The 26,918-nt window shown below is 50.1% G+C and overlaps 1 long non-coding RNA gene across 3 annotated transcripts; it reads right to left on the bottom strand.

Moving 5' to 3' along the window:
* Positions 1-270: 270 nt before the first annotated feature.
* On the bottom strand, positions 271-8,257 carry LOC122236183. 3 transcript variants are annotated; one of them, XR_006214307.1, is made up of 3 exons: positions 8,107-8,257; positions 6,251-6,432; positions 271-671 (listed from the first exon to the last, which is right to left on the bottom strand). It is a non-coding gene; the product is annotated as an uncharacterized LOC122236183 (long non-coding RNA). The 3 variants fall into 3 exon arrangements; XR_006214306.1 differs by lacking the exon at positions 271-671 and adding an exon at positions 2,440-3,344; XR_006214308.1 differs by lacking the exon at positions 271-671 and adding an exon at positions 4,001-4,087.
* Positions 8,258-26,918: the final 18,661 nt, after the last annotated feature.

Here is a 26,918-nt window from a genome sequence, read left to right as displayed (position 1 = left end):
GCCGCTTTCCATGACACTCCAGGTGAAACCCAAATGCCACACCATCCCACACCATGCTCCCTATTCCCACCCTGCTCCCAGGTTTGTGCCTCTCACTGCACTCCAGACACACCTGCCTCCAACCCATAAGACCTAACCTGACCTCCGGGCCTTTGCATGTGCAACTCTCCTGACTAGCATGCTCTTCCAGGATACCCACACGGCTCCCCCCCATTTCCTTCAGGCTCTGACCCAGTAGGCTTTGTTAAACAAACCGGAGATCACAGATCATTCTTACCAAATGGCCTGTGTCACTGTCCGCTTTATTTCTTTTCAGAGCAATTAGCATGACTGGGTGCAAAAGTGTCCACATTGTGAGACATCCAGAGGGAGCCAGCGAAGGTTAGGAAGGGAGGGTGGGATGCTGAGAAAGACGTCGGCGTTGGGACCTTCATAGCACACAGCCACTGCCTGGGAGCTGATGTGTCCTGAAGCAGCCTGGCACCCCCCACTGCCAGACAAACCAGCAGAGACACTGTTGGCAGTGCTTTAGCCACATGTAGGAGCTGGTATCTCACTCGGCCGCACAAGCCCAGGTTTATGGCCATGGCATAACTGCTTACAAGTGTTATGCAGGTGACACATGTTTGTCAAAAACACCTCGTCTTGAGGTGGCCACAGAGAGCAGTTCCCTGGAACACAAGAGGCTTCACAAAGCAAGGTGTCCCTGGGGCTCCTGCCTTCTGAAACCCCTTAATCGAGGGCCCACCATTTAGGTCCCTTCTCAGAGTTTCTAGAGCCTACAAAAGAGAGAAGTCTCTAACTGGAGCTGGGACTCCCCGGCCGCAAACAGGAGCAACACCGGGTGGCCTGGCTCAGCCTCGGAAGCTGGGAAGGGCACCCTCCAGGCCCAAGGAGGCCCAGGGCAGGCCCAGACCCACCATGGATCCAGGGTTCAGGGACAAAGCTCTTCTGTACTCCGTGAGGGGCCCCATGGCAGACCCATCCCAGAGTCCTGGACCAGTCACCAGGAGGGAGAGCTAGGGCCTGGTTGGGGTCCAAAGGGACCATGCAGTCTCGTGGTAAAGAGCGTGGAGTCTGGAGCCAGACTGCCTGGGATCAAATTGCAGCTCACTCCATCACTGCCCTGCTGAGTGACCCCAGGCAAGCCTCATAACGGCTCTGAGCCTCAGCTTCCGCATCTATAAGATGAGTGTAAAAACAGTGTCTCCTCACAGGGTGGCGAGGACCCCCACGGAATGCTCAGACTGGGCCCCAGCACATCACAAATGCTGCAGAAGTGAGTTGTCATCCACATCATCAGAGGCCATGACTCTGCATCACTCAGAGCAAGGGTGGAGCCTTCCCAGCAAGGATTCGACTCTGTTCCAGGTTTGAGGCTGCTGGGGTACTGCTCCCAGGGCTCTCCCTCCCCTTACTGGGCAAGGAGCTGGTGGGGAGTGAGAGGCAGGAGTTAAACCTCAGCTGCTTCATCATCAAAAGGACAGCAGGAGGGATGAGGCAGGGGTGAGAAGCAGAGGTGGCAGGAGGTTTTCAGGCCCCCAGGAACAATGTGTCCAAATAGTTTCACAGCAGCTCAGGGGAGCCCATGGGATGGAAACGGAAAGGCAGGCTGTCATGTCTGATCCCTCCACTGACAGCCCCAGGGTCCTGGGTCCCAACCCACCAGCCCTACTGTGCACAGCCAGACACCAAGAGGAAGGAACACAGAACCCGCCTTCAGAGAATCAGAGACAGACTCCACGTTGGGGTCACCCAACACGGTCGTTGTGTGGCCATTACAAACTCAACCCTCCTCTGTGCTCCTGTTTCCTCATCCTCACAAAAACATCCATGGATGGGGCGCCTGGGTGACTCTGTTGGTTAAGCGTCTGACTCTTGCTGTCAGCCCAGGTCACGATCGCAGAGTCAGGGGACTGAGCCCCACATGAGGCTCTGCACCGACAGCATGGAGCCTGCTTAGGATTTTCTCTGTCCTTGCCCCTTCCCCACTCTCTCTCTCTCTCCTTCTCAAAAAATGATAAAGAAAGAAACATAGAAAAAAATATCCATACATGGCTACACAGGGCCTCCTGGGGCACCTGCACGTACCAGGGATCGCAATGGTAAAAAGAGGGAGAGGGGAGAACACGCGGACAGCAGGCATGAATGACTGCAGGTGTGCTACAAATGATCAGAGATCTGAAGAGCTCAATTCTTAGGAGTTTTAAAAAGGCTTCTTGACATGTGACTGGAGAAAGGGGGCCCAGTTAGTAAACGGTGCTGGGACATCGGAACCAATTCCAGACACATTAAAAATCTATATTTGAAAAAGAGAAGTTGAAGAGGGGGATATTCTGGGGGAATATCTTTCCAAACTTGGGGTTGGGAACAATTTCTTTAACAAGGTGTTAAAAGCTCAGTAAGCATAAAAAAAAAAAATCGATAGGTTTGACTGCAGGAAAATGTAAATTTCCCTTCACCAAATGACGGGTGAAAAGACAAATCACTAAAAGCAGAAGACCTCTGGCATATGTACAACTAGCAAAGGATCAGTATCCAGAATACATAAAGAAGTCCTACAAATCCACAGGAAGAAGAGAGGCAATGAGCAAAAAGACCACAGCAGGCATGTCGTAGAGGAGGAAACGGAGTGCACAGATGAACACGGGAAAAGCTGCCGGATGTCACGAGGATGCAGGGAAGTGCAAGGTAAGGTCCCCGTGAGAGATTTCACATCCATCAGGCTCACAGTGAGGAAGACATGTGACATCTGAAAGCACCGAGGGTCTGAGAGGATCAGCTGGCACCCACGGTTGATGAGTGTGAAACCTGGTCTGGCCACACTGAAAACCACTTTGGCCTTTTCTTGTTAGGTTGACCAGTCCCATACCTTAGAACCCTGCAAATCCACTCCCAGGAGTCACACAAGGCACACCCAAGAAGAGTTCGTCGCAGCACTGTTAGCAAGAGGAGGGGAAGAAAGGAAATGACCCAGATACTCATTGACAGAGCAATGCAAAAAGAAATTGTAGCACAGTCACACAATTTCTTTCCACACTGGTGACAGCAAACTCCAGCTACACAGCAGCACAGCTCAAGCTTAGAGACAGGGAAATGTTGAGTACAAAAATGCAAATTTTAGAGATCTACATACAGAGAGCAAGTTTTTACCGCTTGAGAACAAAGAAGCAATCTAATGTTTAGGCTTATTCAGTCGGCCTGTGAGCAAGAGAATGGCAAACAAACAAACACCAAATTGCAGAGAGGGGTGACCTCCAGGCAAGGAGAAGATGGAAGTGACTGGGAATGTTCTAGTTCTGGAGTTGAGCTGCGGGCCCACGGATGTTCATTGTCCCACCATCCTTCATAATGCACGAAACACACGAAGTATTAAAACAGAACAGAGGCAAAGGAGAAAAACAAGAAGAGAAACATGGTGTGGGTCCAGACACATCCAGTATGATTTCCTTGTCACACACATAGTTCACTGTTTTCACGTGGTGTCACGGGGGGTACCAAGAGTTCCGTCGAGAGGCCAGAGCGGGAAGTGAAAGGACAGGCAATTGGACGAGGGCATTCTTCCCTCTGGGCCCCAGTTTCTCCATATGCAAGATAAGGGGGTGTACCAGCAGTGGCAAATGGCTGGCGTGCATAACCCAGGTCTCCCCTTCCTCACCCGCTGAGGACACTACTCATGGATTGCAGCACTGTTTCACATGGAGCACAGACACGCAGCGTTGGACTCCACAGCTGGGCCCTGCAGGCTGCCAGGGATGCCAGTCTGAGAGGGCACACTAAGTGATACTTACATGCTGATCTGGAGAGGGTCCCTCCAGCTGTGGCCTGGAAGGTTCTGAAGCCTCACCAGCAGTCACTGGCTAGTCTGAGAGGCAGGGGCCCTAGGGAGGAGCCGGCTGGCTTTGGAACTGACCCTAGCCGGACCCTGGCAGCGTGCAGCCTCAGCTTCTACACAGCCCACGCCTGTGGCCTCCGGTCCGCCGTGGGGGGGTCCCTGCCCCCCCCCCATCATCTGACCAGAGCCCGTGCTCCCATCCGTCGGGTGGGCAGGCTCATGTCTACACTCTGCGGGTGAGCTCTGCTGGACCTGAAAACGGCAAGACAGGCAAAGGGCCAGGCAGGAGCTCAGCAACACCCTCTAGCCCAAAGAGCCGTGGAAGCGGCCCCGTTGTGCCACATTCAACAAGCTCTCTGAGGCAGGAGGATGGCATTCCTTTCACCACCGCCTAGGCCTGTCTGGGCCTGCAGGCCTTTGCTCCTCTGCTCCCCTCCCTACCTGCCCCCCCTGCCCCCGCCTGTCCCCTCTTCCTCCCCTTATGGTCCCAGCTCACAAGACTCCTCCTTGGTTGTGCTATTCCATCTACCTCCCACCCCCACCCCCCCCAGTGACCGCTGACGTCCCTTCCTCTAGACAACCACCACACAGAGGTCAGCTTTTCCGAGGAGAGCTTGTGTGCTGGGTCTGGTCCAGTTTCTGTGGGTGTCTGTCCCCTCCAGTATGGGGAGCCCAGCAGGGTCCACCTCACAAAATAATACCATCAAACAGCCACAATTCCTTGGAATCAATGGGCTTCTCCGAGAACTGTCCACCTACTGCCTAAGCCGCACAGCCAGTGAGGTTGGCAGTCGGGGAATGGTACCTCCCTCCCTATTCCAACAGTGAGAAACTCAAGGGCCACAGAGGTGGGTGACTTCTCCAGCATCACTGCCCACCCTCCAACCTTCTGGGAGGCTGAGAAGCTTTTCTGTCATGTCCCATCAGGGCCCTCAAACCCCAGGAAACACCTCATTTCCCCAGAGCAGGGGCCTGCTGAGTGACCACAGCCCCTAATTATGAAGCATCTGGTTTCATCCGTGTCCCTGCGGATTCTTTTAATAACAAGATCATGTGGAGAGACATCATACCCAGGGACGTGATGCTTCGGCGATTCGTCTCTCTTTCATTTTGTTCACCTGATACACGTTTTAAATGACTACCGGGCTGTGTACACAGGAAGCCTTGATTCGCTAGAAAGAACCGTGGTGGGTTTTCTTAGAAGACAAGGTCAGGAATTTAAGGCATCCAGACGTGTCCAATGAGCAGAGTGGAGACAAAGATGTCTCTCCTGCTGCTGTGTCTGGGAACACAGCTGCCCACACACGCCCACCACAACCTCGGATCAGAGCCTGCCACTGATATCCACTGTGTGAAAGGGCTTGGAACCCACTGTCATCTTTATCACCATCCCTCTTCCCCAAGAAGCAAACACCATGGGCTTGCAAAGGCACTCCAACAGGAATGCTCACTTGTGTTCCCAGGAATACACACAGATGCCAGATATTTACTTCTGGTTCCAACTTCTCCTGGGTTCATCCTCTTTCAAGTCCTGGAAACTCTGGGCACCACTTCTTGCCCTACAATCCCTCCATCAGATCCCCCCATCGCCCACTCTCCCAGGAAGCTCCCCCCACCTGGACATCTCCAAATCCTACTCAAAGTCATCTCTGACTCCCCCTCTTCCAGGCAGTCTCCTTGCCTTCTCGCTGGCTTCTTTACACTAATTTCCTGCTAGAACGATCATAATGGGTTCAAATGTTGCTGCTTGCACACCTATCTCCCCCGTCACGGGGCAGGTGGTGGGAGCAGGGCACAGGGCTGATGTACCCCCGTTACCTCCAGCCCCTCAACATGGGCCCGGGCACATTGGTGGGGGGGGTGGAGTAGGGCCTCAAAGAAGCATGATCTAAATCCCTGGGCTCTGTTTTCCTCAAACTTAGAGTGTAGTGAAAGAGTTCTAATGACAAAGAAGGTAAATTCTAGGTATTCTGAACAGAGACCAGGCAATCCTTTCCTGAGTATTTCACAGTGAAGCCAAGACCTCATTGGTGAGTAACTGTCAACTGCCCAACAATGGGAGTGAAGAACTTTCCCAGGAGAGAGAGAGTCACAGACAAATGTTGTAAGGTGGGAGGGAGCAACTTGTGTAAGGACCGAAAGGCCAGTGGTGCCTCAGCAAAGCAATGGGGCGATGGGCAAGAGTTCATGGATTATGCATATCGGTTAGGTTAGGATGGGTTACGCTGCATAACACACAATTCTCTAAATCTCAGTGGCCTACAATAAAGTTTCTTTATGTCTCAGACTACACGCACATGTGGCTCTCCTTCGTCTCCTCTCCCCTCTGGACTCAGGTTGACAGAGCAGTCTGTCTCTGTCTGGAATATTGCCATTGTCGTGGAAAAAGGAAAAGAAAAGTGGTAAATTACTCACTGGTTCTTAAAGCGTGTGCTCACATCTGTTTTCACTGTTCACCAGCCCCTCTGCCATGCCTGAGGACAACATGGGCCATGCTGTATAATCCTCCAACCGAGCAGGGCACTTCGATACAGGGCACCGAATGTGGGGGAGTGGTAATCCAGTTCCACACCGTGCTTATGATTTTGACGTCTTTCCTAGGATCAGTGAAATCTGTTGAATAAACTGTTCATTTCTAAAAATCCCTCTGGCTGTAGTGAGAGACACAGATTGGAAATGGGCAAGGGTGGGATTCGGGAGAAAATTCGGGAAGCTGCCTCAGTTTCCCAGGGAAAAAAAAAAGAAAAGTACTTTACACTAGGGTCATGGCAGTGGAAATGGAGAGAAGCCAAGAGGTTTAAAAGATGGAAGGATCTAGTGATGTACAAAGAGGAGCAGAGGTGAGTGAATGTGTGATGCCAGAATGGTGAAAAGATACAGCAGGCTTGGCTTCTCATGTCTTAAACAGTTGCTGGCTCCCATCTTTGGGGAGGACCAGCTACTCTATTCTCTACTTGTCCTTGGGTTCTCTATGTTCTCCTAAGAAATCTCCCTTCTTGCTTGAAAAAAAAAAAACGGCTGAACTAAATAAAGATGGGAACACATGGATGTGGTGAGCAGGCGAGTGAGCTGACAAATGAGTGACACAGTGACCAAGGGAATTAATTCATGTCTCCAAGTGTTAAGAGTGAAGAGAAACTAGACTCAACCAGAAGAAAAAGAAAGTCCTCCCACTGGGCATGCCTCAAAAGGATCCCTCGCCTCCCTACTGACACATCAGGCATCTTTCTTCTTCCACGGGGCTATGACCAATTTCGGCTATAACAGAGAAAGGGGAGTGGGTGAGAGAAGAAGAAGGGAGGGACAGGGAGGCAGAGGAAGGATGGACTCCATGGACATATAGCAACCTCTATAGAATCCTCTCCTCTCCTCCATGTAGCCTCCCTCCCTATGCTTTCTTTTCAGAGTTCCAGACTTGACTTTCGGTGGTGGGAGGGCTTGGGATTCACAAACACCTCAAAAGAGAATTTCTGTAGCAGCAGCATTAGGCCACCTTACAGGAATTTAGAGCCTTGGGGTCCACACAGGCACAGAAAGCCGTGGGGTCTCCTCTGCCCTGGATGTTCTCATTAGCCAAGAAGTGGAAGGTTCAGACACAGAACTGTATGGTTGTGGACTCAGTTCAGCGCACCCACGGGGACAGCAAATAAGATGCTCCCTGTGGCAGCAGAGGGAGTGTTGTGGTCACTGTCCATGGTGCTTACAGGCTGACTCACCTGGAGAGGCTTGTTCTAAGACCCCGCCACACAGGATGTCAGAGCTGAGAGGGCTCCAGGATTTCAACTTTCCCAGTGCCTCATTTTTTCAGATAAGAAAGCACAAGTCCAGAGAGGGGAAAGACTTCCCTCGGGGCCACACAGTGGGTGGCACCGAGGGACTGGAAGCTAGCCTCTAGATGCTTGCTCAGACAAAACTCATTTCCTTGGAAGGCTCCTGGGATTTCCCCCCAGAAACCCAGAATAATTAGACCCTGAAAACTCACTGGAGGACATAGTAGGTACTCATTGGACACTGGTTGACTGAATAAACGATTATACCGGGACGCAAAAAAAAAAAAAAAAAAAAAAATCTTGAAGCTGGGCTTGGGCCCCAGATCCTGAATTCAAACAGGAAGTCGTGTTCCTTTTTGGTATGGGTGAAATGGTACCGAAGAAAGCAGTGGGGGAAGGTAAGAAGTGCTGCCACGAAGACAGTGGGGTGGCGGGAAGAGGATAAGAGCAGGTGCAACCCAGGATATTGAGCACAGAGGAGGGCAGCAACTGGACACTAACCTCTGTTCTCTCAGGTTCACTCCCACCCAGGAAAACAGGTTGAACAGCTCAGGAGTTTCCTTAGGGAGGGTGGTCACACGACCTCAATCTGGCCATCCTCCCTGGCCACAGTGATTGGTTCAGCACTGGGTATGTGCCAGTCAGGTCCCAGTGGGTCCAGACCTTAGGGCTGGAATCATAGGGAATGAGGGGTTCTTTTTCTGTTGGGAGGCTGAAGGTGACTGTTGGGGGCCATCTTGCTTTCCTAACAGAAAAGCCCAGCTGAGAATGACACCAGCACAGAGGAAAGTAAGCAAGGCCAAGAGGTCGGGAAAGATGATTGCTACTGATGTCATCAAGCACCCAGGTACGGCCTTGCCTAAAACTGTCTGCCCTTAGCCTTCTTAGGTACGTAAATCATTCTCTCTTGCTTCGTTTGATTGCTTGTTTAAGCCGATTTGGTTTTTCTGTCACTCAGTGGCTATCAAAAAACAACAACAACAACAACAACAACTCCAATTGTTCCTTGAAGTTGTCTAAATGGAGCATCCTGGAATTGTGACAGTATGGATTTAGGCTAGGTTCAAGGGGGACTTTGAGATAACAGTGCAAAACTCCACAGTCTAACCTGGAGATCCAAATCGATTCAAACCGTATCTGTTGGCAGCCTGCTATAGGCTGGGCCAGTCACATTACCCAAATTAATCCTCATAGGACCGACCCTGTTAAGGTAGCAACTGATGACCCCATTTTAGAGGACGTGGCAGAGGCTCAGAGAAAGGAGGTGACAAGGCTATAGCTTGGAAGTGTGAAGCCAAGATTGCACACCTGGATTCTGCTGTGTGCAGCCTGAGAAGCCTCATGGTATGGCCTGTCCGTGTGTCAGGGCACCTGGCCCCACGCCTGGCATTCTGTGGGTGCCTGAGACTTGGTAACTGTCATGTGCCTGTTACAAGACTCAAAAAAGCAATGTGCACTGAAGGCAGGCAGGGACCTTCTTTCCCCAGCACTAACACACCTTCCCAGTTCCCCGAGGACTAGAATCCCTCTCTTTCCCTTGCTTTCCTTGGAAGAGTCCTGCTCTTGTGACCACAGGGCAGTCCCCCATTCACAGCCGGCATTGGGAGCTGCTACAAGGGAGGCCAAGAGCCTTCACCCCTCCACTATGCCTGGGGACATCTCTTTCCTTGGAGCCTTGGGGAACCTGACGCCCGACTTGCACACCCAAGGTCTTTTCCAGAACATGCCAAGAGTCTCACTCGGTTTGGAATGGGATGTATCCATCACTGCACTTTCCATGTCTCACTCGTGCACTCCTTTCTGTGCACTGTGGCCTCCCGTGCCTGCCACAGGAAAGGCCAAGCTGACAAGAACTCAACAGCTTAGCACTTGAAGGGACACACGAGGCAAGAGCTGACAGCTGGAAAGTTCTATTTAGAAAAGACCTCACGCTTAAAACTGAAGAGGCTGTCGAAGCCCTCAGGGTCCGGAAGCAGTGCTTGGGCCAAAGTGAACTGGAAGACTTCATGACGGCTGGAGGCTCTGGCCATGATGGGGGAGGAGAGGGTGTGGTGAGGTCCCTTGGGGTGACCCGAAGGCCCACTGCGTGCAGGGTCAGGTTGGCCAGAGAGGAAAAGGCAGAGGCTTGTCTCAGAGGTGTTCACAGACCAAACATGAATGGGCCAACCAGACAGACAGAGCACCGTAGCTCATGGGTGTAGAGTACAGGGACAGGGGCAGAGATCCAAGTCTGCTGGGGAACTAGTTAAGAACAGAGAAATTTTAACCAACACTAGAAGGCTGTATCAGTTGGATGTGTTTGGCTGAAGTGACAGAAAACCCTACCAAGAGTGGCTTAAACTATGAAGGCATCTAACATTGAATGTTTAATGACGATGTGAGAGATGGGAGGTCCAGAGGTGGTCTGGTGGCTCACAATGTCATCAGTGACCCAGGTGCCTCCTGCCTCTCCGTTATACCGTTAACAGAATATTGGTGTCACTGGTTCACGGTTGCCGTGTGGCTGCTTCCACTCCAGCCGTGACATCTGCACAGTTAGCACTCAAGTCGGAAGCAAGGGGGCACCTTCTTGAACCCTGCCCACCTCTACTCAAGAAGGAGAATCTCTCACAGAAGCCCCCAAAGACTTCCTCTAATACCTCATTGGCCAGAACTGGGTCCCGAGCCCCTTCCCCAGCCAGTCACCAGCTGCAGGAAAAGTGGTTGCCGTGACTGGCTTGGACCAACCCTGATTCCTCCAAGTGGAGCATCCACAGGAAGAAGGCAGGGCGGGCTGGACAAAGGCTACTATGTGAGCATCTGACACCATCCAGCTCGAAGGGACAAGTGGATAAGGGAGCTGAGGGCTCAAAGCACAGGGGATGGAGAGCAGAAGGAATGGCACAGAGGTGCAGAGGTGTGGGGACAGCTTGGGTGCTCGGGATTACTGCTGGTTCATTACCGTGGGAACAGAGCACAGGTGGGAAAGTTGGGCAGGCCCTCATTTTCCAGTTTAGGCCTGGAGTGGGGCAGGCCTTAGGCTATGGGGAGCTCCTAGGAGACGCTGAGCATGAGAGTGAGTGCAGGAGCAGAGGGGAAATTGCAGTTTTGTACGGGCACTTTAGGAACGGAGTAGAGCCATTCTGTGACAGCCAATAATGTCGCTAATAAAACTCTGGTGGCCTCTATTCAAACGGATGATTATAATTGACAAGAGAGAGCAAACATGACCTTAACTCATACATTTGGTAGTGGCAGCTACCTGTTTCTGGATATTAGAACGCACACCCTCAGCCTGGTCCTTTAGACAGCTACTGTGTCACATCCGCGACCCTGTGGCCCCCACCGGTCCCACCTTCCCTCAGCCTGGCTTCCAGCCAGAGGCCCCAGGGGGCCTGAAATGACTCGGTGCCCGGTGTTGTCATGTACACGGGATGCCCCCAGCTCGAGGGTGGGGCTGACTGTGTCCCACTCTCCAGAAAAGACAGCAGAGGCTAGAAGTGAGTGGGGGCTTGCTGTGAGGTGTGGGGTAGGGTGTGACACCAGAGCCGCTACCTTTCCCCGTCCACCGTGCTATGTATGACTTCAGGACTTTAGGAAGTTTGCTTATTGGCTAAACAAACCCAAGGGGGGCTCAGAACTCCTGCTCACTCCAGCGCTCCACCAGGGGGGGTCAGAGGATGGGAAGGGAGAGGACATGGGGAGGGGAGGGAGGAGGGCTCTGCTCTGTGCCATGCTTACCCATGCAGAAGGACACACATGTGACCCCATAAACGTGTCATCTATCTGTTATGCCCTGCGGCCCTCCAAGCCAAGTGTTAAGAATGCCCTGCTCTTGCAGGGACCACACAGTCCGGGGGTGACCAGGTGGGCAGGTGCACCGCGGGGGAGGCCCTCACAGTCCAGCCCGTGTCTGAGAGGGCAGCAGCCCTAATGAAGACCCTCTGTTCCAGGAAATCACATCCTGGGATGGACAGGTGCCCGGGTTGCCAGGTCAGCCAATTCTGGCCTTAAAGGGCAAGCTGGTATCATCCAGGCGGCTGATTTTTTTTTAATTAAATGGCACATTGAGAACCCACTAGTCAAGCCCCAATCCTGCTCTCTTGTAGCCCTCAGCCTCAGCTTTGATTTCTTCTGGCGCCACAGCTTCTAAGCTTCAAGTTGAGTACCATTATGTATATCAATTCTGTTCCCTTCCTGCGTTGACTTTAGTGTTAAGAGGCCACCCCAATAAACTCCCCCTCGCACACAGGCCAGCAGGCCTCTTTTCATGCAGTTCTGTAAAACGTTGAGCTGAGGGTTTAGAATCACAAGGCTTGGAGGGGCCTGTCTGACCAAGCAGGGCGGGTGGGCGGGCACCAAGGATTCACCCAGAAAACCTCAGCCAGCAAAGTGTCAGGCCGCCAGGAGAGCTGCCGCCAGGGATTGAGTGGGTTTAGAGGAACTCGATTAAGTGGATTCATCCAGCTGCCTCCAGGACAGCAGGCCCCGGAGGGGGGCTGTATGTGTGAAAGATGGAGTGTCCCAGCTGCCTGGACCCGCCCTTTCTCCAAACCAGGTGGCGAGACATGACGTTGAAATAGGAACACTGGCATTCAAAGCTGGCTCCATCACTTAGTCATCAAAAGGAAAATGAGCCTCAGTTTTCTTATCTGTAAACTGGGACTCTTGAAAGCCCTCCCTCTTAGGGTGGGGTGGGGGGGGTAATTAAGCGAGGTAACACCGGGTTAGCTCGGAAGCTGGTTGGGGCTGAGTGTACTCCCAGACACGCTATCATTGCTGTCGTGATCCCTGTCTTCCAGGGCAGGGTCGGAATGCTTTCTCCATAAAGCATTTTACTCCGCCTATGTGTCTGCCACAACTCCTCAGCTCTGCTGTTCTGGTGCAAAACAAACCTCAGCCATAGGTAGTCCGCAGTCTCCAGCACTGCTTTCTGGGTGACGGGGGTTCAGGCACCTGGGACCCGCCATGTGTCGCAGTCGCATTTTCAGCAGTGGGCAGGGCTGTTTTCCCAACAAGTTACACTTGGCCTTGGATCACTAACCCTGTTCTAGGAGGCTGGCTGGGCATGAGTCCCCTGGAGTCCCCTAAAGTCCCCGGGCAGAGGCTCATGTGCCCTGGAATCCATACCTCCCGGCCCCCAAGCAGTGGGGCAATTAGTAAATCGTGCCCCTGGGGGCCTTGCAGCTAAGACCCGAGTGAGTGGCGCTCTGTCCCTTATTCAAACGACCTGGAAACCCAGTCGTGGGAGACAGGGGATTCGCCCAGGTTACACAAACTCAGTTCAGACTTCCTGGGGCACTGTGACCTGCTCTTCATCACTGTCAGTGACAAGGGAAAGGCCTCAGGTGGGAGGGGTGTGTGGGCAGGAGGACCTGTTGGGTCACGCTAGCCTGGCCTGTCAAGGAGCAGCTCTGGGTGACACATGGCCCACGTGTGTCACCTTTCAGCTTGTAAGAGAAGGTCCCTTTGGAAGCACTGGCTTCCGTCCTTCGATGGAGAGCCGACTGCGTGCCAAGCACAGCAACCCTACGAGTCAGGTTGGGAAAGCCGGGCACAGAGAGGTTAGGGCTATTTCCAGGTCACACAGCAGGTAGGGGCAGAGCTGGGGTCTGATGCAGACCTGATGCCCAGGCCCACACTCTCTACTTCCCCAGGAGCCATCATGACACATGCCAGTGTCCCTCGGAGAGGTACCAGCTATCAGCCCCGGGAGCCATCCCTGCCCAACAACCAGGCAGTCATAAAAGGGAGGAAGGACAGGGACGTCTCCAGGGTGCCAGGCTGGGTTTGAATCCTGACTCTGTCTCCGGGTGAGTCGCCAAGTCCTCCTGTCCCCATGGTGCTGAAATCAGCAACTACTTTTTAAATTTTTTTTTCTAATTAACGTTTTTTATTTAGTTTTGAGAGAGAGAGAGACACACACAGAGCGTGAGCAAGGGAAGGGCCAGAGAGAGAGGGAGACATGGAATCCGAAGCCAGCTCTAGGCAGTGAGGCAGCTCTGCCAGGGAGGCAGAGACCTAGCGGCCTGCAGGCCACCGCACCCTGCCCAGGAGGATGATTTTGGGGTGGTGGTGGTGGTGAAAGGGTGCCCCTGCATGTCCACAAGGAGGCCACCAGGTGGGGGCAAAGGGGCTGCGCCTATCCTGAATCTGGACACTGTCTTGGGGCTCCTGGCCCTCAACCCATCTCTAGTCAAGCGACTTTAACCAAGGGCCAGGAATTAGGCCTCAGGGGCCAAATCCAGACTTTGAAAGAATTAATTTTCCATTCAACATTGGGAGAGTTCAGATGGAAACCCAGGTGTGGCGATTTTAGTGGTGGCTGTGTGATCTGACATGAGAAGATCTAGCTGGGGAGGAGCCAACATGGAGGGAGAGCGTGCAAGTTGTTTTTGCATTTTGCATCCATGAAATACAGCCAGATCAACTCGAAACCATCCTGCACACCTAGAAAACTGATTTGAGTATTAACACAACAACATGCACCACCTGAACCACAGAACTCAGCAGGTACATGACACGGAGAGGCGAACTGGGGGAGAGAGAAGCTGCGGAGGGCAGGGAGCTGTTTTTGCATGTAGAGAGAGGATGGAGATGCGGGCGGGGGGGTGAGGTATGGGAAAAGCACTCCCCCCCCCAAAAGCATTTGGAGAGAAAGTGAAAAAGTGGAAACAGCCACAGTGACTGAACTAAAAAGGGAGAAAGGAGAAAGGAGAGGGCTTAAATTCCATTAAGATGCTATAAACAGGTGGAACGCAGAGCCTGGAAGTCCACAGCTCAATACCTGGCAGTGCTCTGTTGGGAAGGGCAAATCCCCAGGAGGAGAGTGAAGTCCAGTGGGTCTTCGAGCCACAGGGGAGAGGTGGTTCCCCTGCTGGGAGAACATCTGGTAGAGGCGGTGTGGCCCCCACAGAGGCACAGGTACCAGCAGACCCTGGAGAACAACCATATTCGCCGGTGCTGGAACAAGGTTGTCAAGGGTGAAGACTGGCACCAGAATTGTGTAGTGATTTTGCATAATCCCTGAAATGCTGCCGCTATATGATTGCGTGAACTTTTTCTGGGGCGGGCTGGCACCCGGTCGCAGTCTCTGCGCATCAGCAGCAGCACGGTCCTGTGAACGTTCCTGGGTGCGGTTGGCACCTGGCCATTGCTCAGTGAGACTCTCCCGCGGAAAGTCTCAGCGGGTCAAAGCCACAGACCCTCAGAAGTGAGGGGTCGGGAAACACCGCTGCATCTGAGATAAAACTCAGGAGGGAGGTGCCGCCTGGCAACCTGACGGCTTGGTCACGGACAGTGTAAAAGCAGGCAGTGAATGGAAGCCGGAGACAAAGGACAGGTGTGCGACTGCTGGTTGGGGAGAGCAGAGTTCCCATACTAGAGACTGGGTAGCCGGGAGTCGCCATTTTCACCCCTCCCGTGCATGAGCATACATACCTACAAGCGCCACAACAATCCACCCCAGTAAGCTCAGCAGCGCCATCTAGTGGAGAATGGAGCCGTTACACTAAGCCCCGCCCAAGTGGGCCAACCTCGCTCTTCAGGAACACCACAAGTCTCTCTGCTTGCTTAGTTTATGGACTATAAAGTGCTTCATAGTTTGACTTCTAGGGGAAAAGGATGTAATTTCAACCATATTTCAGGCTGTTTGCTGGTCCATCTATTCCATTTTCTTTTTCTTTTTTTGTTTCTTTTCTTTTTCTTGACTACAGGAAGAGAAAAAATTTATTTTTATTTTCAATTTTTATTAAAAAATTTTTCTTTAATTTTTCTTTCTACTATACTTTTTACTTTTTTGTAAGTTTTCAAATTCTATTTAACTTCCATCATTTCATTTTATTCTATATTCATTTTTCATTCTATATTCATTTTTTTCAAATTTTCAAATGTTTTCCTTCCCCCCCCTTTCCCCTCCAATCTATCAATCTCATTTCAAGAACCAGAACAAAACACACCTAGGATCTAGCATCATTTATTTGATTTTTGTGTGTGTGTGTTTAATTTTTAATTTTATATTTTTTACATGATTAATTCCTCTTCTTCCTTGAAAATGACAAGATGAAGTTATTCACCCCAAAAGAAAGAGCAGGAAGAAACGACAGCCAGGGACTTTAACCGACACAGACCCAATCAAGATGTCTGAATCAGAATTTAGAATCACGATAATAAGAATACTACCTGGAGTCGAAAATAGATTAGAACCCCTTTCTGCACAGATAACAGAAGTTACATCTAATCAGGATGAAATAAAAAATGCTATACTGAGCTGCAATCTTGAAAGGATGCCATGGTGGCAAGGATGGATGAGGCAGAGAAGTGATTCAGGGATACAGAGGACAAACTTATGGAGAATAATGAAGCAGAAAAATAGAGGGAGACCAAGGCAAAAGAGCACGATTTAAGAACTAGAGAAATCAGTGACTCATTAAAAAGGAACAACATCAGAATCATAGGGGTCTCAGGAGATGAAGAGAGAGAGAAAGGGGTAGAAGGTTTAAGTGAGCAAATCACAGAAGAAAAGTGTCCTAATCTGGAGAAAGACACAGACATCAAAATCCAGGAGGTACAGAGGACTCCCATTAGATTCAACAAAAACTGACCATCAGCAAGGCATCTCATAGTCAAATTCACAAAATACTCAGGCGAGGAGAGAATCATGAAAGCAGCAAGGGAAACAAGTCCTTAACCTACAAGGGAAGACAGGTCAGGTTTTCAGCAGACCTATCACCAGAAACTAGGCAGGTCAGAAAGGAGTGGCAGAATATATTTAATGTGCTGAATTGGAAAAATATGCAGCCAAAAATTCTTTATCCAGCAAGGCTGTCATTCAAAATAGAAGGAGAGATTAAAAGTTTCTTAGACAAACAAAAATTAAAGGAGCTTGTGACCACTAAACCAGTCCTGCAAGGAAGTTTAGGGGGGACTCTCTGAGGGGGGAAAGGATGAAAAAAAGAGAGAGAGAGAGAGAGAGAGAGAGAGAGAGAGAGAGAGAGAGACCAAAAGCAACAAAGACTAGAAAGGACAAGAGAACACCACCAGTAACTCCAACTCCACAAGAAACATAATGGCAATAAATTTATATCTTTCAGTACTCACTCTAAATGTCAATGGACTAAATGCTCCAATAAAAAGACATAGGGTAACAGAATGGATAAGAAGACAAGATCCATGTATATGCTGTTTACAAGAGATCCACTTTAGAACTAAAGATATCTTCAGATTGACAGTAAGGGGATGGAGTACCATCTATCATGCTAATGGCTGACAAAAGAAAGCCAGAGTAGCCATACTTATATCAGACCATCTAGACTTTAAAATAAAGACTGTAACAAGAGATGAAGAAGAGCATTATATCATAATGAAGGGTCTATCCACCAAGAAGTCCTAACAATTGTAAAGATTTATGCTCCAAATGTAGGAGGACCCAAAGATATAAGTCAATTAATCACAAACAGAAAGAAACTCATTGATAATAATACCATCATAGTAGGGGAATTCAACACCCCGCTTAAAACAATGGACAGATTGGGGCGCCTGGGTGGCTCAGTCGGTTAAGCGTCCGACTTCGGCTCAGGTCATGATCTCGCGGTTCGTGAGTTCAAGCCCCGTGTCAGGCTCTGTGCTGATGGCTCAGAGCCTAGAGCCTGTTTCAGATTCTGTGTCTCCCTCTCTCTCTGACCCTCCCCCATTCATGCTCTGTCTCTCTCTGTCTCAAAAATAAATAAAGGTTAAAAAAAATTAAAAAAAAACAAAAACAAAAACAAAAGACAATGGACAGATCATCTAAACAGAAAATCAAGAAGTAAACAATGGCTTTGAATGACACACTGGACCTGATGGACTTAACAGATATATTCAGAAAATTAAATCCTAAAGCAACACGGGGTGCCTGGGTGGCTCAGTCAATTATGCGTCCAACTTCGGCTCAGGTCATGATCTCGTGGTCCGTGAGTTCAAGCCCCAAGTCGGGCTCTGTGCTGACAGCTCAGAGCCTGGAGCCTGCTTCAGATTCTGTGTCTCCCTCTCTCTCTAATCCTCCCCCATTCATGCTCTGTCTCTCTCTGTCTCAAAAATAAAGAAACGTTAAAAAAAATTTAAATCCTAAAGCAATGGAATATACATTCTTCTCCAGTGCGCTCAGAATTTGCTCCAGAATAGATCATGTACTGGGACAAAAATAAATCCTCAACAAACACAAAAATATCGAGATCATAACATGGATAGTTTCAGACCACAATGCTGAGAAACTCAAAATCAACCACAAGAAAAAAAATGTGGAAAGATAACAAATACTTGGAGACTAAAGAACATCCTACTAAAGAATGATTGGGCTAACCAAGAAGTTGAAGAGGAAATTTAAAAGTACATGGAAGCCAATGAAAATAACACCACAGCCCAAAACCTCTGGGACACTGGAAAGGCGGTCATAAGAGGGAAGGATATAGCAATCCAGGCCTTCTGACAGAAGGAGGAAAGTTCTCAGATACACAACCTAACCTTACACCTTGAAGAGCTGGAAGAAGGACAGCAAGGAAAACCTAACACCAGAAGAAGACAGGAAATAATAAAGATTAGAGCAGAAATCAATGCTATCGAAACCAAAAAACAAAACAAAACAAAACAAAAACTCAGTAGAACAGATCAATGAAACCAGAAGCTGGTTCTTTGAAAGCATTAACACAATTGATAAACCACTAGCCAGTTTGACCAAAAAGAAAAAGGAAAGGACCCAAATAAATAAAATCAGGAATGAAACAGGAGAGATCACAACCAACACGCAGAAATAAAAACAATAAGAGATTATTATGAACAATTATACGCCAATAAAATGGACACTCTCGAAGAAACGGACAAATTCCCAGAAACATATAAATGCCAAATCTGAAATAGGAAGAAATGGAAAATTTGAACAGACCCATAACCAGTAAAGAAATCTAAATAGTAATCAAAAATCTCCCCCAAAACAAGAGTCCAGGGCCAGATGGCTTTCCAGAGGAATTCTACCAAACATTTAAGGAAGAGTTAACACTTATTCTCTTGAAGCTGTTCCGAAAAAATAGAGGAGTGGAAGGAAAACTTCCAAACCCTTTCTATGAGGCCAGCATTACCTGGATGCCAAAACCAGACAGAGACCCCACTAAAAAGGAGAACTATAGACCAATTCCCCTGCTGAACATGGATGCAAAAGTCCTCAACAAGGTATTAGCCAACAGGACCCAACAATACATTAAAAAAATTATTCGCCATGACCAAGTGGGATTTATACCTGGGATGTAGGGCTGGTTCAATATCTGCAAACAATAGATAGGATTCATCACATCAATAAATGAAAGGACAAGAACCACATGATCCTCTCAATAGATGCAGAGAAAGCATTTGACAGCATCCTTTCTTGATAAAAATCGTCAAGAGAGTAGGGATAGAAGGATCACACCTTGAGATCATAAAAGCCATATATGAAAGACCCAATGCTAATATCATCCTCAATGGGGAAAAACTGAGAGCTTTCCCCCTAAGGTCAGGAACACGGCGGGGATGTGCACTCTCACCATTGTTATTCAACATAGTATTGAGATTCTTAGTCTCAGCAATCAGACCACACAAAGAAATAAAAGGTATCCAAATCAGCCAGGAGGAGGTCAAACTTTCACTGTTTGCAGGTGACATGATACTCTATATGGAAAACCCAAAAGATTCCATCAAAAAACTGCTAGAACTGACCCATGAGTTCAGCAAAGTCACAGGACATAAAATGAATGCACAGAAATCAGTTGCATTCCTATACACCAACAATGAAGCAACAGAAAGAGAAATCAACGAATCGATCCCATTTACAACTGCACCAAAAACCATGAAACACCTAGGGAGAAATCTAACCAAAGAGGTGAAAAATATATACACTGAAAACTATAGAAAGCTTATGAAAGAATTTGAAGAAGACACAAAGAAATGGAAAAATATTCCATGGTCCTGGATAGGAAGAACAAATATTGCTAAAATGTCAATGCTATCCAAAGCAATCTACATAGTCAATGCAATCCCTATCAAAATAACACCAGCATTCTTCCTAGAGCTAGAACAAAGAATCTTAAAATTTGTATGGAACCACAAAAGACCCCGAAGAGCCAAAGCAATCTTGAAAAAGAAAACCAAAGCGGGAGGCATCACAACCCCAGACTTCAAACTTTATTACGAAGCTGTAATCATCAAGACAGTATGGTACTGGCACAAAAACAGACCCTCAGATCAATGGAACACAATAGAGAACCCAGAAATGGACCCACAAATGTATGGCCAACTAATCTTTGACAAAGCAGGAAAGAATACCCAATGGAATAAAGACGGTCCCTTCAGCAATTGGTGCTGTGAAAACTGGACAGCGACATGCAGAAAAATGAACCTGGCCCACATTCTTACACCATACACAAAACTAAACTCAAAATGGATGAAAGACCTAAACATAAGACAGGAAGCCATCAAAATCCTCCAGGAGCAAGCAGGCAAAAATCTTTTTGATCTTGGCCACAGCAACTTCGTACTCAGCACGTCTCTGGAGGCAAGGAAACAAAAAGCAAAAATGAACTACTGGGGCCTCATCAAAAGAAAAATTCTGCACAGCGAAGGAAACAACCGGCAAGACTTAAAGGCAACCAATAGAATCGGAGAAGATATTTGCAAATGACATATCAGATAAAGGGTTAGTATCCAAAAGCTATAAAGAACTTATCCAACTCAACACCCAAAAATCAAACAATCCAGTGAAGAAATGGGCAAAAGACATGAAGACACTTCTCCAAAGAAGACATCCAGATGGCCAACCGAAACATGATAAAATGCTCAACGTCACTCATCATCAGGGGAATACAAATCAAAACCACAATGAGAGAACACCTCATACCTGTCAGAATGGCTAACCTTAACAACTCAGGCAACAACAGATGTTGGCGAGGATGCGGAGAAAGAGGATCTCTTTTGCATTGTTGGTGGCAATGCAAGTTGCCGCAGCCACTCTGGAAAACAGTATGGAGGTTCCTCAAAAAATTAAAAATAGAACTACCCTACGACCCAGCCATTGCACTACTAGATATTTATCCAAGGGATACAGGTATGCTGTTCTGAAGGGACACATGCATGCCAATGTTTACAGCAGCACTGTCGACAATAGCCAAAGTATGGAAAGAGCCCAAATGTCCATCTCTGGATGAATGGATAAAGATGTGGTATATACATACAATGGAGTATTACTCGGCAATCAAAAAGAATGAAATCTTGCCATTTGCAACTACGTGGATGGAACTAGAGGGTATCATGCTAAGTGAAGTTAGTCAGTCAGAGAAAGACAAATTCCTATAACTTCCCTCCTATGAGGACTTTCAGATACAAAACAGAGGGAAGGGAAGCAAAAATAATATAAATACAGGGAGAGAGACAAAACATAAGAGACTCTTACACCTGGAGAACAAACAGAGGGTTACTGGAGGGGTTGTGGGAGGGGGGATGGGCTAAATGTGTAAGGGGCATTAAGGAATCTATATTGTTGCACTATATGCTAACTAACTTGCATATAAAGTCAAAAAATAAATATAAACGGAAAAAGAAGATCCAGACGCTTGGGGGACATTCCCTCCGGGCCGCTCTCTTCTGGGGCTGAGCTGGAGCCATCCTGTGGACAGAGCTTGTCCCCCTCCACAGTCCCCACTGCTCCCTAAGCTCCCCCTGCCTCTCCAGACTCGGCCCCTGGAGTCATCTGAGTTTGCTGTCCTCCCTGCTGCCTCATGGAGCTTCACTTCCTCATCTGGGCATGAGCCACAGCCATGTCAGCCTGCCCCAGTCCCTGGCCAGGGGTCTCAATGGGCTGAGAAGTTAGCCCTCAAGGCCAGCCCTGCAGAGGCAGCTGAGAAGGGGAGGAGGTGGGCCAGGAGTTGGGAACAAGGGCTCTGGGAAGTGTCCCCAAGGTATGCCACGGCTTCTGAATTCCCAAGATCCACCCTAACAGTCCCTCATATGGCCCTCCATCAGGCATTTGCAGACCCCAGCCAGCGGGTGTCTGTGGTCCCAAGGTCAACACTGAGGGCACACAGCAGCAGACGCCCGGCCCAGCGCTCCAGTTCTGGCATGTATAGCTCATGTATGGCACATGTGCTCATGTATAGCACAGCATCCTGTGAGGTGGCTGTGGCCAGGCCCACTTGCAGGGAGACAAGGGGCTTGCCCGAGGTCATGCACACTAATAGGGGTTAGAACCTCACTCTGCCAGTCTATAAAGCTGCCCCTCAAAAAGCAGACCATGTCCCCAGGAGACCGGTCATCAGGCAGTTACAATCAGGTGATTTGAGTATAGATGCGGTGAGTGTGTCAGGGTGGGGGGTGGGCAGTGGGCAGGCAGGGTTGGAAGAGCAGAGTCCTGAAGGGGGAGGGGCTTTGCTAGGTGCTGAGGACCCAGCTTGTGCAAACGCCCAGGGGTGGGATGCAATGGGGGCGACAGGGCTCACATGCTAAGGCAGGAGCAGTGGGGTGGGACAGAAGGTGACGCTGGGCACACTCGCCCCCACGTGTGGAAGCCCCCAGATTCCCCCCTCCTCCCTGCTCCACCCATGTCCTGGCAGCCCTGGCTCCACGTCTCCATCTGTCTCTTGCCCCAAGGCCCGGCCCCCTAGCCGTCTCCTCAGCGTCCTGAGATTCCACACTTTCCTGTCTTGGCTCAGACACAACAGATGGATTCCAGCCCTTGAAGTGATAATTAGTTTCTCATTACCGAGAGGTACCATCCTGACATGTCCTCAAAGTTTAACATAAATTAAAATTGGAAAAAAAAATCCAGACTATTAATGGTGTAAATGAGCACAGGAGTAAGAGAGGGTCCCTCGGCTCCTATTAATGATGGAGCCCTTCTGGTCCTAGAGAGAGGGAGGAGGTGGGCTTGACCCACAGGTGGCCTGTGTCTATTCAGTATTCTATCTATCATCACATTTTTCTCAGCACGTTTCTGCATCTGGCCCAGAGCCATTAGAGAGCTCATGGACTGGAGAGGAACCAGGGTGATCACAGCCCTGTGCTGGAGGGATCTCGGTGAGGCCAGAGGGGGCTGCGGAAGGCGGTGAGAATCAAGAAGGGCTTCGAGGAGGAGGGTCTCCCAGGATGAGCCATCATCTGGCCACAGGGAAGCAATGGGAATACATGATGAATGAGTAAGTGAATGAACGAAATGAACGAATGAACAAATGGGTGCCCATCCAACAGAGAGCAAGAAGGAGCAGCCAGCCCAGGCCCGGGTGGAAACGCGAGGCACCCTGAGTGGGAGGGCTGTAGTGTGATAACTGCCACACACCTGTCCTTATGGCCCTCTCGCTGCCACACCTAGCCTGAGCTGGCTGCATGGGAGTCCTGCTCTGTCCTCTGCTCCAGGACACTGCTCATCATTCCTAGCAACATCCCCCAGGGTGGCCTCAGTATCCCCACGTGTACTTGTACCTGCCCCCTGGGGGTTGGCTGAGTTCAACAGATTGATAACGCAGACTCGGGTTAATTAGCTAGAAAGGTGAAACCAAGGAGTACCGAATGCACGAAATACAGACTCGAGACAAAGCTAAGATTCCACACTAATAATTAAGACACGGGCATCCCACTGCAGCCTCAGGGCCTTTGCACTTGCTCTTCTCACAACCTGGAACTCTGCCCAGTGCATCACTTGCTCCCGAAACACCTTTAGGAACTGCGTCCAACATCCTTCCTGATTTTATTTTTCTCCACTCTATACGCCACCACCTGACTTCGTGTACACATCACTTCTTTTTTTTTTCGTCTCTCCCACTAGACCGTTGGCTACATGAGAATGGAGACCCCTGCTGGCTTGAGCCACCGCTGTGCCCTGGTGTCTGGAACCAGCCTGGCATGTGAGGGCCTCAGTGAATGTGCCCCGGGTGAGTGAATGTTGTAGACCACAAACCAGAATGTCCTGGGTAGTGCTGAGGGCTGTTTATTCACCCTTTATTGACCCCCTACGTGTGCCTGGCACCGACCTAGGCATAGACACAGCAATGAATGAGACAAAAGAAACAAACAAACAAACAAACAAACAAGAACCCCCAGATACCTCTGTGCCCTGCTCCTGAGGCAAAGACACTGTGGAGGGTAGACAGTGAGCACACTGTGTTAGAAGGGGCATGCACGGCAGAGGAAAGGCAGGAGTCAGGAGGCTCAGAAGTGCCAGGGTGGGGCTGGAGGAGGTTGGGGGCCAGCCACGGCTGGGGCGTGGGGGAACAATCATGGGAGAAGAGATTGCACAGGACCTGGTGCCCTTGTGCATGAGGACTCTTCCTCCGGATGGGGGAGCCGTGCCTGGGTGCTCGAGCAGGGGTGGAGCCCTGAATGCCCCAAAGGGATGAAGTTGGTAATGGCAAGGGAGACTAGGGGTGGGGGATGCTGTGACTGGGGGTTGGGTAGGCGGGGATGGTTCCTCCGAGAAGGTGACACGTAAGATGAGGCCGGTGTGCGTGCGTCTGTCTGCCTGACAGGTCGCGTGCTGAGTCACTTTGACTTGACCTCTCTGGCTTGTCACCACCCCCTCCCGCCCCCAGGAAGAATCCTCCTTCTAGGGGCCCACTCGCCAAATAGAAACGACCAACGCAGAGCCCACAGCCCCCCACCTCCTTCCAGGCTGTCAGACTCTCCGACTCTGGGCCACTGTCTACCTGGCGTAATCACCCCCGGGCCAGGTACCAGATCATTCGGACAGCCCCCACCCAGGCCCCAGGGTCCTGAAATTATCCACATTAGCCAATCCTAAGCGTGTCACCTGCCTTGCTTGTTCCCTCCTGCAGAAACCACAAGTAAGGCGCCTGTCACAATTGTCCCTCCTCCTGGGGTTTCGTCACGTGGCCCTGCACGGTGTGGCGTGCCCCTTCCTCCTGGGAACCGTGAGTAACAAACTCTTCTCAAAGGCATCGTCTCCTGATCTGTAGGCCTTACTGAACCTCAGATTTTCTCTAGATACACTTTATTTTAATGCGGCACTACCAGACCCTTTGCAGACAATTAAGAGTAACAAACAAATGGACTGTATACGTTGTCATGACATCTTCAGCAAAGTTAATGTTATTAGAAGTCCTTCCCCCCCATAAGATGAAGGTTCCGTAAGAGCGGAGGGCGTATAGGAAATGACCCTGAGCAGACCAGGCACCTGGGAAGTTCTCGGTATCTGTCTCCCCAGACTGAGAGCTCAGGTCCAGTCATCCCCAAGTCTCGGGCTCCACCTTCCTACCGTGCTTGCTGTTTGGTCGGTTTGTCAAATTCAGCTTTTAGACTTGTCAGCTTCGCAGGGAACTTGTCAGCTCCAAACTCATCTTTCAAGCAATAATCAAGTTACACTGTGCACGAGACGGCCTGTTCCCGGAGTTATTTAATTAGAATCCGCAGCTATTAGCTGGGCGAGAGTCAGCACAGCCTATTTCAAAGCCAGCTACCTCTCTGGCGGAGGGTGGGAATGCACGGTGTGGGAGGGAAGAGGATGAAGTCCCTGAAGATACGAGGTGGACTTCTTATGTTGGGAGCGTGGAGCCTCTTGTATTTCCAGGGAAGCCCCTGAAGAGGGGAGGGCTAGAGCCGAGCTTGGCTGTTCACCCCACGGAAGGAAGGGCTGAGAATTTCGGAGGGCTGTGGTTCTGAGAGCAGCCTGGCCCAAAGGAAGTACACGGAAAAGTCTGCCCCAAGACTGCTGTCCTGGTTACGACAAGGTTCAGCTGCTGTCACGGAGGTGCCCCGCATGAGTTTGCATCTCTCTCTGGCTCGGTCTACAGGCAGACGGTCCAGGGCTGGCCTGGCAGGGCTGCCCCAGGAAGCTCCTCTCCCCAAAGCCCTGTCATCCCAGAGGAGCCACCCTGGGGCCAGGGTGGGAGTTTGCGTTCCCAGCAGCAGGACAGGGAGAGAAGCAGAAAGGGCCTGATTCTCTGCTAGGAGACACCCCAGAAGGACAAATCGCTTCCTGTCCCATCCAGGGCGGAGAGTCTGGTCACTCAACCGGCCCTGCTGCAGAGGATGCCGGGAACCCTAGGGTCTTGGGCAGCCACACGCGCAGTTCAAAGTCCGGTGTCTGGTTACTCCGAGTAGTGGATAATGCCACCGGGAGCCACATGGACACGTCTGCCACATCCCCTTTAATGTCCTCTCTCAGCACTGACCACTCTCTACCCTGAGTTCATGTTTTACGAGAGACTGTTCATCGCACAAGCTCTATGAAGTAATTTCATAATTCAGGAAGCAGGTGAGAACCCACCAGGGGTGTCAAATCGCTGAGGGACGCGATGACTGTCTCTGAAGCTCCCCACCCAGAGCCCACTGAGTACCTGCAGCCAAAGGTGTCTTGAGTCGCAGAAGTCGTCACGTTGGTCCCCACTCTTTAGAACATGAAGACTGTCCCCAAGAACCCACTTGGACTAAGGAGACCAGAGGCAGCCAGGGGCCCTGAGCTCACAGGAGAAAGTCTCATTGGTGGAGCATCCCATGCTCCCAGCAGACTGCTTCCCAGGCCCTGAGCTAGGGGACATTCAAGTTTGGGGATGCAGAGCAAAATGCACTAGTGGGTGTGGTCCTGGAAATAAGGGGTGCTGCTCCAAATGCCCACCCCTGCCTGCCTCCCCCACCTCTGTCCTGTATGTGCACAGCTTCCTTTGGTGTTAAAACCCTCCAGGTTCCTGTGGTGGGGGGGGGAATCGCTCCCCATGTGGGACATGGAAAAGCTAGACTCCTGCATTACAGTGGAGACTCAGCTGCAATGTTTGAGACCCCTAAGCTACTTTGGGGTCCCACCCCCACGCCATTTCCACTCCCACACAGGCCGGTTCTCGGGACTTTGTTACCCTGTTGTGAACTCTTGGTCATAAGCAACATAGGCCACAGGACCTAAATGTTCCCCTTGGCCCTTCTGAAAATGTGGGGCAATGTTAGTGTAGGAAGGTAGGATACAATCTCTACATTGCTTTCTTTTTTTTTTTTAACTTTTTTAATGTTTATTTATTTTTGACAGACAGAGAGAGATAGAGCATGAGCATGGGAGGGACAGAGAGAGGGGGAGAGACAGAATCCGAAGCAGGCTCCAGGGTCCAAACTGTCAGCACAGAGCCCGACGCGGGGCTCGAACCCACAAACTGCAAGGTCACAACCTGAGCTAAATTGGGACACTTAAACAACTGAGCCACCCAGGCGCCCCACAATCTCTACATTTCTGTAAAAAAAAAAATTTTTGTTATAACATTTCTTTATTTTCGAGAGAGACAGAGACAGAGTGAGAGCTGGGGAGGGGCAGAGAGAGAGGGAGACACAGGATCTGAAGCAGG

Source organism: Panthera tigris, assembly GCF_018350195.1.
Source record: "Panthera tigris isolate Pti1 chromosome A2 unlocalized genomic scaffold, P.tigris_Pti1_mat1.1 chrA2_random_Un_scaffold_118, whole genome shotgun sequence".
In the NCBI taxonomy this organism is placed as follows: domain Eukaryota; kingdom Metazoa; phylum Chordata; class Mammalia; order Carnivora; family Felidae; genus Panthera; species Panthera tigris.
The sequence above is the reverse complement of the archived record's forward strand: the minus strand, read 5'-3'. Positions and strand labels throughout refer to the sequence as shown.